Below are 12554 nucleotides of genomic sequence, written 5' to 3' on the forward strand. Positions count from 1 at the left end.
ACCGAATTCCACTGAATTTTCTGTGGAGAATTCCCGCTGTTTTTTATCGTCTTCGTTTCACTGAAATTTCAAGGAAGGTCGTCATTGACAATTAAGGGTTCAGGGGGAAAATTCAGTGAGAACTAGAAACTTCAATTTTATTTCTCCCTGAATAATTTGTGAAAAACAAAGACCCGGAGAGTTAAGTTCATTTTTTTCTGAGTCATTCTGGGTCGCGATACATATGAAATTAATTATTTAAAGGATTGAAAAACATAAAATTTCAGATCCCACAGAAAATCTAGGTTCGCTGCCCGGAAAATTAGTAGTGAACTGTTCATGGAATTTCATTTATTTTCCAACAGAGTTCATACATTGCCGCATGTCTACAAAGAGAAGTGACAAAGATGTTTATGGAAATCAGCGGTATGTGCCGAAAAATCTGTTACATTACTCTGAAAATAAGAAATGAGTTCCTACAAAAATGGCCATAATGTCTTGGAAAATTATTGAAGCCTCCGAAATTTGCAATTCTGCTGCTAACTAGAAATTACTGTTAAATCTCGCGATTTCCGTTTCTTAGGTTAACGAATTTCACTATGGCAAGTCACAGATGATGGAGGATTCAACTCCATAAAATTCATGGATAAATTGATCGGAATTTTCTGGTTACTCCTTAATTTTGAGGGAAGAGTGGAACTGAAACTTGTGACTCTCCTCGAGTTTTCTCTGAGATTCTCAATTAACAATGATAAATTCCTTTGAAATTATAGTGACGTTGTACAACGATAAAATTCCCCGGAAATTGTACCAGGAAAATCAGTCAAAACTGTTTAACCGTATGGAAGATCTCGAAAAATCGTACAAATTGTAAATTTTAAGCGCAATCCAGGATAATTCTGTCAATTCACCTGAAATATAACAACGGGTCCACAATATTCTAACACTGGACGCTCAATTTCCGGGCTCAGAACACGGAAGAATCGGGAATTCTTAGAAATTCACATCGTAACTTGAATTTTCATGTGACGGACATCGGATTCCGGTTTTATTCTCATATTCAAGTGTACTCTTCTCTAAAATATTCAAGTCAGACCTGCACAATTCAGACATACCGAAAAATTTTCAGTTGTTTCTTGAAAAATAAAATAAGGCTGTGAAAATCCTGGGATAATCCATGAAAAATTCTGTGTGTCACTTAATTTCAAGTGACGATCTGATTTTTGTGTACAGTCCACTTAAAATTGAAGGAATTTCCTCAAATATACGAGAAAACTGAAATTTCAGTGAATTCTTTCCAGGAAAATGATTTCAGGGCCCCGGTACGGAATTTTCAGGGGATTATTGCCATGAAAATTCAAAAAATTTTTAACAGTGTAATCGAAAACACTGAATGTGTTAAATTAAAAGTGAGTTTCTTGAATCGTAACCGTCACAGAGGTTTCATAGACAACAAGCGTCTTTCAACTGCAATTCGATCAGATTTTCTAATCACCTCAAATCACAAATGACTTCGAATTAGCTCCATTCGGAAGCAAAAACAAACATTATCAAATTTCTGTCAGTGATCCGTTTTGCCCTAGGGGTCCGTTTTGCCCGCCTGGTCCGTTATGCCCTACCGTCTCCTATTTATAAAATAAACAAATAATAGCGCATGGCGTCACTGTGGCATAAGATACCAGAAATTCAAATTCGATTTGCTATCGCCCCGGATTTTGTCTTCGCCCCGAAGGTACTGTGGTTGCCTGCTGACGCGCGGGCGTATCCGTAGGCGAACTTGTGATCACAACTGCACGGAGAGAAATGTTCAGTAAAAATTATGGAACTCACAATTCACTCACCGATTACGGAATCGACTCAGAAAATTTAAGTGACGGTATCGTAATTTTTCACAGGTGATTCAGATGAAAATTCCGGAACGCTCCGAAAAAATTCCGTGACAGTTCCGTAAAATTTCCTACAATAACATTTCGCTCCGGAATTACGGAAAAGATACGTAATTTTTATTGAATATTTCTCTCCGTGTGCACTTCACAAACTGCTTTCGGTTTAGTAGTTTGAAGTATGCTGTTAAGTTAGTGAAAATGAGACAAAAGATTTGGCTTTGATTTTTCACAATAGATTGCAACCGGATAAGGTTCACAAACACTCAGTGGTAAATTCTACATAATGCAGGCCAGAATGCTATTAAGCTTGATATAAATAGATGTATGTCATCCATATTAATCAGCAGTTTAATCTCGTCACTAATGTGCGAGTAATGTAAAAAAACTCTCTCATTGACTTTTTATCTCCATCCGGAATATTTTTAATCTGGTAATCAATTTACGATGTACCCAAAAAAGTACTTGCTACTATCACTTGCAGTAAATGTTTCTTTTTTTAAATTTTCAACGAACCTTCCATATTCACATCAGGCGCTTTCGAACGAATCGCCCGGCAACGACTGTAATCAATAATTTCATCATCAGGCGCTTCTTCTTCCTTAGTAGCTCTTAATTGAACTGATCAGTCTAGAACAAATATTCTTTCAGACGCAGTCTTCTTAGGTTGGAAATTTACCTCTGCGTTAAAAGATCAAGTCGAAACATCTGGCCAGTATGAGAAAGGCACAACAATATAAATTCCTCAATGTTTTGATCATTCACCTAGCTTTTAGGTGTTTTTTCGCGACCTATGATCCTGTGAGTGTTTGCTCAAATTTAATAACATCGCAGGCACTCCCTACGTTAACGGGTTGGAAGGTACAAAATTCTCTCATCTGAACAAATTAGTTCGAGAGTCTTAGCACTGTTGCGAAGACTTCGGTCGAATGCATCTTACATTCTTTCCAAAGTGAATACTGGAGCTGTACATTGCAATTTAAGTTTTTTCAAAACTTAGGTGAGAAGGATTTTTTCAATCCAAAAATGGACCTTTTCTGTCCCTCTTGTCAAAATACCAACACAATCTCTAATGCATGTAGCACGGCAATCTCCTTGCAGTGTCGATTGACACTTTTTCAATCTTGATTGGTGACAAAATTTTCTCTACGTATCTCCTACATTTAGCCTGGGAATAAATTGTGAATTTGTCACAATTGGCAGAATTCCAATCGTGAGACCGATGGTATAATGGTCTCCCCCTGTTAGATAGTTCAGTTCTACTTCCTTGCTTTCATTTATCCCATCTCAGAAACAAATTACGATATCAAATCCTTGAAGGATCTTTTACTTTCGTTAATGTTTCTATTTGTCGTTAACAAAGTCTGCTCTTGAAAAATTGTGGATTTTTATAAATGAAAGAAAACTAACTGCTGTTCGACATCTATTTCGATTACCCTGGACATTTTTAATGGCAGAGTTCAAATAAGGAACAGCGTATGAAACAGTAAACTCCACCAAATCAAGAAACAGTGGGAAAAAATTCAACATTCCAAAGGTTCAAAAAATTTTCAAACTACGTCCTGGTAAATCATAATGCACTCACATCTAGTATCTTGAGTGTATTCTGACCTACCACCCAGGTCTTTCGCACTCAAGGCAAATCTGTCAATTCTTCATCTTAATGAAAATCTGTCTTTCTCTCGACCTTGAGTATTTCGCAGAGACGACAAACGTTTTCTGCCATTAAATTTGAGAACAGTGTCAAAGGTACGTCAAATATGGATTTCACGATACCAGACAGGTGACAATCTTCTTGCCCAGGCGATCCACAGCCTGTTTCCCCTTTTCCGTTTTGAAAGGCATCATTTTTGCGCAGCCAAGGTAGCTTTCTGTAGTATGTTGAGATTTTAAATATAACATCTTTATACTGTTCGTTACATTCAGAAAGTTTTTTAGCTGCGAATCTCCATAAACACTGGCCTAACAGATTATATTGTCCTATAGCCATCTTGAAGTCGATACAGCTGATTCTCAACTTACATTACAGCAACTCCAGCTGCTGTGAGAAAACGAGTAAGTCTCGAAAGGTTTAGATGTACGATTTGTACATTTCTATAATTGCCGTTGATCAAAGCTTTTTTGTCAAAGTTCTATTGAATATGGTTTAGTCGATAACCATTCTTTTTGTCCATTAACGTTCATCTTTAAACTCTTTAATATTCATATTCATATTAAATCTGGGATTTAAAAAAAAACAAAAACAAAAACAAAAACAAAAAATTGGATGATCTCTGAACATCTACAAGTTATTAAAATCTCAAAGACGAGGCTCGAATATAATTGTACGATCAAACGAACTTACCTGTAAGTGAAGTTCGATTGTGATTATATGAGGAGCCTCGTCGAGAGATTCAGTCCCTCCCAACTAGCTTTCCCAAACCCGTCCAATTTTTTCTACACTATTGCTTAACATTAAACTAATGATAAGATGGCGAGCTCTCAACGCGGAGGTGCCACAGCCAACTTTTTCTATGGTCTCTGAAGGTGTGTGGCTCCATCTAGCCGCAGGCGGACTACTACAAGTTATTAAAATCTCTCGACGAGGCTCTTCATATAATCACGATCGAACTTCACTTATAGGTAAGTTCGTTTGATCGTACAATTATCCATTATTATTGGTCCTACCCCAGTCTTTTTGATGGAGTTCTTGGAAATCTAGAGAATCAATTGAAACCAGGTCGAGAAGTACTTGAATCATTACTTTTTTTATGTGAAAGGTCATGGCCCAACAAAATCTATATTTCATCATGCTTCGTCAGCGCATCAGGCAAATTCATTATACCTGATGGTGGTGGTAATAGAATGTTAGTCTTATTAAATTGAAATAGAATCCTAAATGATCTGTGAAAGCAGCCATCCCAGTCAGTCTATTATCAAGAGGAGCATCGAATGTGGAATCAATCCCATGAAAGGATTCGTTGCCAATCAATGTGCATGAGGGGGGATTGCTCTATGAAATCCAGTGCCGAATTAATAAAGCCGAAGCAAGATTTTAGTTATTAAAAAAAAAAAACTGAAATCAAGTCGAGAAGAACGTAGAAGATTACTTTTTATATATACCTGATAGAGGTGGTAATAAAATGTTAGCCTTATTAAATCGAAATAGAATTCTAAATGATCTATGCTAGCAGTCATCCCAGTCAGGCTATTATCAAGAGGAGGATCGAATGTGGAATCAATCCCATGAAAGGACTCGTTGCTAAGCAATGTGAATGAGGGGGGTATTAATGTATGCAATTATATTACGAGTCTTGTTCTCGATGATAATAATATTATAATAATGTAGTCATGCTTGTCATGCTCACATCACAACGAATTCAACGCATAATTCTAATTTTTTCCCGCTACATAAGTTACGCCACGCCATACAATCCTAGCCAACTTCATATTGTTTCGTTGTGTCAACGCATCGGAACGTTTTTAACGTATAACTATTAAAAATTAATTAAAAGTACAAATTCAATTATCACAAGATGTCAGATCATAAGAGAAAACGCTCGAGATCAAGATCGAGGTCCAGAGACGATCGACAGAAGAAGAGGGATGATAAATATCAAAAACTAGAAAGCCAAATTTCTAACCTAACAAAGACTGTAGAATCACTAGCAACCCTAGTGCTTGTTCAACAAGAACAGAAGGCTTTTAGTCAATCATCACCAGCTAACAAAGCTGAGGATGTTAAAATTGATGGTAGGTAAAAAAAAAGAAAAAAAAATCCATTTTCTCTTTTCTCCACACGAGAATTGATAGTCAGAATCCATACGAATCTGACAGAGGTTGAAATAGTGGAAAAAACTCAACAAGAGTATAATTTTCACTGGCGCAACAAGTGCACCCTTGTGAATTTTTCCAAGTTGATGTTCTCATTCTCTGTTTACAGAACTTGAGAAAGAAAATTCTGATCCTATTGAGATCTGTTTAGAGACTCCAACAGACGTTAGTCCTGAACATAATAAATCAGCTGAAGAGGACATCGAGGATTCATTCAATGAAAATTTATTGAAAGCCTTGGGTCTTGATTTAAATGACAATCAATATAAAGAGCTCAAATATCACCCAGCATTAGTGAATTCGTGGGGAAAATGGATCAAGAAGGGACTACCAGAAAAGAATAAAAAAGAAACTCTGGAATTGTATAACAGAAAAGGTGAACTGTATACAGAAGCTTCGAAAATAAATTTGGAATTAACCTCTCTACTCTCTGACATAACCAAAAAGAGAGATGCCCGCTTTGTGGAAACTCAAAACTGTGTTGGGTCTGCTTTATCAACTCCAGGAGCTGCTTTCTCTATGATGGTTGATCCTCCTGAAGAGTGTATAGATGAAGAGAGTTTCACTGTTTCAGCCATGCAGGCCAGCTTTTAAAAACAAACTGCAGAATCTCTAGTTTCTGACGAATGGCTTTATGGTGGCAATCTCAGGGATAAGGTGAAGGATGCTAAGGATATTGAAAAAATCAGTTCTGACATTAAAGACAAAGCTCCTAAAAAACCGTTCAAAAACCATGGAAACCAGGGAAACTTGAGATACCCGCCTGCACAGAGGATTCTTGCCAAACCCAATTAGAATTGGCTGCAGCATTCAACATTTAATGCTGCAGCATTAAATGTTGAATGCTGCAGCCAATGGTTGGTTCAAAAAGTTGGTAACTGGGTTCCATATGAATTGAAAGAGACATGGAACGTCGAAAAACAATTTGTGAAATGCTACTTCAAAGACAGCAAAGAAAAGGATTTTTGCATCGAATAGTCACAGGAGATGAAAAATGGATATGTTATGAGAATCCTAAACGCCAAAAAAATTATGTGAAGCCAGGTGAACCCGGCCCATCCCAGCCAAAACAAAATATTCACAGTGCCAAGGTTATGCTCTGCATTTGGTGAAATCAGAGAGGTGTTGTATATTATGAGTTGCTCGGACTCTTTCAAACTATTAATGGAGATGTTTACCGACGACAACTAATGCGTTTGAAGCGCGCCATAGAAGAAAAACGGTCAGAATGGGTGAATAGGCACAGTAAATTAATTCTTCAACATGACAATGCCAAACCACATACCGTCCAAGTTGTGAAAAGATATTTAGATGGACAGGACTGGGACGTGCTACTCCACCCACCATATTCGCCAGACATAGCTCTTTCGGATTACCACTTATTCCGAACACTGCAGTCAGATCTTACGGGAGAAACGGTTCACTTCATACGAAAGTATCAAAATTTGGCTTGATCAGCTCAAAAGACCAGGATTTCTTCAGGCAAGGAATACGTAAATTATCTAAAAGATGGACGAAGGTTGTAGCTGCAGGTGGAGCATACTTTTAATCAACTTTTCTCTAATTTTCTAAACAAGCAAATGTGTTTTATTTGAACAAAAAAGGGCGGAGTCATATTCACACACCCAATAATACCCAAAACAATATGAAGTTGGCTAGGATTGGATGGCGTGGCGTGACTTATGTGGCGGGAAAAAATTTGATTTATGCATGACTACATTATTATAATATTATAATCATCTTCGAACGAGACTCTTCATATAGTTTGGATCAAATTTCGCCCACCTTCGGCGGGCTCGTTTGATTTCTCAATTCCGTGCCGAAATAATGAAGCCTAAGCAAGATTTCAATTTAATAAAAACAACTGAAACCAAGTCGAGAAGTACTTCAATCATTACTTTTTTTGAGTGAAAGGTCATGGCTCAACAAAATCTATATTTCATCATACTTCGTCAGCGCCTCATGCAAATTCATTATACCCGATAGAGCTGGTAATATCATGTTAGGCTTATGAAATCGAGATAGAATCATAAATGATCTTTGAAAACAGCCATCTCAAGTCAGTCTATTATCAAGCCGAGGATCGAACGTTGAATGAACCCCATGGAAGGAATCATCGATAATTAATGTGAGGGAGAAGTAAGGATTGCTCCATGCAATCCAGTACCGAATTAATAAAGCGGAAGCAAGATTTTAGTTATGAAAAGACACCCTATCTGCAGCTAGGGATGGGGCAACCTACAACCCTCCATATCGAAAATTGACACTTTTACGGAGAGTTTCAGACTCTTGGTCATTAACGTCCGATTATTAATTGCTACTAGAATTGGTGTTTGAGGGGCTCAACAATTTCTGAATAATAAAAACTCATTTTACCCCTCTATCCATATAATACCCATGAACAATCGATATTTCAACTTCGGCGCAATGGCTTGGCCACAGCTGCATGATTACAATCTCGCTTCATTTTTATCTTTTACTTATTTTGCATGATAAATACTTGAATTTTTTGGAAATGAAAGGGGTTCCACCTCTACCCAAACTATGAAGACAAATATGTCTCTGGGAGGAGAAATGAAAAATAAGAACGAGAGCTTGTGATATTCGAGTCTTCTCTCACGTCACGGGAAAATAGACGATTCACAGCGAAAAACAGTTTTGATTTTCATGGATCTATCACTGATTTCCAGGGAAATGTCAGATCTTGTTCAATCACCGATCACCGCAAAGAAATTGAAAGCAATCAAAGTCTTGACTATCACTTGACGACTATCGAATGACGCAATAATGCCAACATTTTGAATGAGAATGATCATTTAGATAATGATGTCACACTTGATCTCTATCTATTTTTAGAAGAATCAAGAATACGGTGATCCCATGGAGCTTTAAAACAAACTAGCTCCTAGTCATGCATGAACTCCTTAGAATAGCATATTGAACCGAGAAAATGCGTAAATCATATTAAAGTAGAATCTCTCATATCACCACATCCGTTTTTGTCGTTCGTGTATGATACCATTACACCATAGAATATCAGAGTTGGTATGAGAAGAACGATCGAGGAAAGAGGAGGGGGCTATCGCCATGGTGGAGATAGAGAGCGCGAAACCGTGGAATTGGTTTCACTCGGAAGACTTCACCGAACTTCCACCGCAAAAGTTACAACCCTCTCCTCTCTCACTCCCACCCTTTCTCTCTCTCTCTCTCTCTCTCTCTCTCTCTCTCTCTCTCTCTCTCTCTCGCTATTCTCTCCTATGGGTTGTGTGATAAAAGACGAAAGAAGTGAGAAAAGAGAGAGAGGTGGAAAAACAGACGAGTCGAAAGCCTTCTTGACTATGATGAAACCCTACCCCTTCGTCGTTTTCCATTTTCTGTGGATTTTTTTCTCCATTTCCTCTCTGCCTCTCGCCTTTTTCCTTTATTCGTCTCGGTGACTTCTGCTGCACTTTCGTGGGACGGATGCCGCATAGATTTCACGTAGTCTTACAGGTTTCACATTTGTCTTCAGGTACTGTGGCTGGACCGGGGCGGGGGAGGGGGAGAAGACGTTGGAAAAACTCCGTGAGAATGCAATTCAAGTAGCACACGTTTGGAGATTGAAATGTTCAGGGGACAAAATAACTCAGCGGACAATTTTTGTTGAACCATGACAGCTGTTGCCTCACACATCTTTTCCATTTTTTCCTCTCCAAGTCGCCGGACTGAAGTATAAATTGAAGTGAATTTTTGAGGGATCTTCAGTGAGACGAAAGACATTGCGGGAAAGAAATCGTAAGTCACGTATGAATATTACAACAACCGTGTCGAAGTTTAAGACGTAACTAATGCTACTGATGTTGCTTTACCACATTGCAATCAATTATCCACGAATTGAATTCAATCGTGGATAATTGATTGCAATATAATATATTTATTCCCTAGACACTGAGAACCTACACCAGGCATCGGAGATGATACTAAGTGTACTCACTGCAGCTCGTTGACAGCTCCGCTCCAGTCAGCTGAGCCTCGTAAAAAACTACATATCTTGAGAACTACTGGAGATAAGGCGACATCAATTGTACCGGAAATTCTCTGCTATCTAGGGGAGGGTGGGGCAAAATGGAACGGTAGTGAATTTTTGTTTCCAAAAACTATAGAACCTTTTTGTTTTGCTTCCGAATAAAAGCTTTGTAATTGTGATTTTTTTCCGAATTCTCAATTTTGGGTGTAAAAATGGCTAGGAATGTCATGAAACGTGCACAAATGATATTTTTGAAGAATGTCTATATATATGTAGGTATATGCACGGGGTGTTTGGTAATGACCTTTTTTCCTCTTAACCCCTAATAGGAAAAAAACATAGATCACGGGAAAAATCTGAAAAAAAATATTCATTTAATGGATTTTTTTTTATTGCAAATTGAAAAATGACCGAGAAATATTGGAGAATTCGGCGTCCGAAGTTGACTCAAAATGGCGGAAAAACATTTGGCAACGTCGCAGATGCTATGAAGTGAGTTGATGATATTCTAGAGATTTTTTTAAGGAAATCTTAGCCATGGGTTATAACAATTTTTTTTTTATTTCATTTCATTTATTGCTCTTGGGGGAATTCCTCATAGCAAGGGGGTACAGTTTTTTGAATAAATCGGTAAAAATACAAGAAGATAATAATAATAATAGGCGGTATGTTAGAAGAATAAGCAAAGATTTATAAGTAACAGTCGTGAAGATGAAATATCGATGGTGCAGACTCTCTCACATACTAAATTACATATGTACATATTTTGATGATTACAAAGCATATTTATATACTGATCTCCATATTATCAAAACTTTACAATTTACCAAATTACATATTTTCCAAAGCTCTTAAGATACATATCTTCGAGGACTACTAATCGGAAAAACTTAGGCTTAGCATGTGTTCAAGATCTCGTCTCTGATTTCCATAGCATTTTTTATAAAACAGAAAAGAGCTTTTGTGGAGTCAATAGAATCACAATTCAAATAAAAATATACAAGTCTCTCCAGGGTGAAACGACTTGGAAAGAAAAAATTTAAAAGCCTTTGTCTTGGGGAACTGTACATGGGGCAACGTAGGATGACATGTTCAACGGATTCAGACTCTTTTAAATTGCAAATTGAGCAGTGGAGACGAAGATCTAGATTGTAAAAGTTACCCTGGACAGAGAGACAGCACGAAAGACTATTGGCAAGACGCACTTGAGCTTTCACACGCTTATAAGTAATTGGGAGGCGGTTCATGAGGTAGCCAGCAGGGGCGAGGAGGGTTCTGTCTGGAAAAACAAGCTAGGTGAACCTTTGGGAAGAGGAGGCCTCCACGTCCTCCTGAAAGCGCCAGGCCTTAAGACTTTCTAGGATTTCAGATTCTGCCTCCAACCAGCTGGAGACATCTCGGGACTATCGGAGATGGGAGAGAGTTGGAAGATCAACATCATCTAGAAGATTGAAAAATTGACCGAGCCAATTATATTTCTCAGGGAAGGAGCCGGAACTGTCAAGGGCAAAGAGTCTTGAGAGAATAATTCTGGGGTATCTCGTCTCGTCCATTTGCAGCACCCTAAGGATCCAGTTCAAGGTCAACTTACAAACCAAGAATGTCAGCTTGCAAACTCCCGCTTCGCGTCTCACTAGACAATTAGGGGTGTTCCTTGGTAAAAGAAGAAGTCTCTTAAAGAAGCTTACTTGCGCAGACTCGATCAGGTCACAATAGCGCAGGCCCCAACCGGGAACTGCGTACAGGGAAGTTGGTAACAACATGCTTTGGTAGAGTTTGAGCACTGTTGCCCATAAATCAGCACTAGCTCTAGCCACGATAGAAAGAATTGCCCCCGAGGCATATTTGGCTTTCACAACTGCACTCAAGGCGGCCTGGAGACCCAGGGAGGAACTCGTCATGATGACTCCCAGGTAAGTGTAGGTTTTGACGATTTCCACGCTTTCTCCGCCGTAGAGAAAGCCAGCCATCGCGATGGTAGAGCCGCCAGGGGATTGGAGCAATTTGAGGTCTTTGATACGTCCACCACTGCGGAAAACTACAATTTTAGTTTTGCCAATATTAACACTCAGTTTGTTGAGAGAACAATACTCTTTCAGAGCCTTCAAAATTCTGTTTAACATGACTGGAGAGGAAGCGAGCAAAATTAGGTCGTCAGCATAGAGTAGTGAGAGTAGATCAGAATATCCATCAATGTTAAGACTTACTGTAACGAACGTGTGGGGATGTTCGTTAGAACACGATGCTGCCATCAAAATAACTAACCCCCCCCCGTGACATAGGAAGGCGACCCGTGAGTAAAAGGTAGCGAGCGTTTCACTTTTCCACCCCGGGGTAGTCAGAAGTCCAATCCTCGTGACGACCATGAGGTTTGGGGGTTTCCACGCCATGGTGTGGCTAAATTTGTGTCTTAATTCCATAATATTTTGTTTAATTTCAAGACCGGCATAATTACGCGTTTTTGAGGGCCCATGGAATTATCGCGAAGAAGGGCCAAGTTATGAGTCATCCGATAATTCTTATGGGAGCCACCCTATTGTTAATCCTACGGCAAATCGATTAGGTCCGGCTGAAATGCCGGCGCTCCAAATTATAATGGATTTTACGGTGGTTAGATGGTTATGTTTTAGATTTTCGGTGGAAGGTCACGAGGAACAAGTGCAACCCTTTTATCCCGTGAATTGCCAGGTTGCTTAGAGTTTTGAAAAATTGGGAGAATTAGTAGTATCGGTCTTTTTACCCCGTGAATCCAGGAGAACCGACCCGTAGGAGGCGCCAAAAACCCTTAGTAATTTTCCGAACGCCCACCAGTTCGGCCCAGGTAATCATTGGTCAATTTTATAAAGTTACGTATAAAGAAATTAGCATTGAGT

This window comes from Diachasma alloeum, unplaced genomic scaffold, assembly GCF_001412515.2.
Source record: "Diachasma alloeum isolate Michigan unplaced genomic scaffold, Dall2.0 Dall_scaffold_00189, whole genome shotgun sequence".
NCBI lineage: Eukaryota > Metazoa > Arthropoda > Insecta > Hymenoptera > Braconidae > Diachasma > Diachasma alloeum.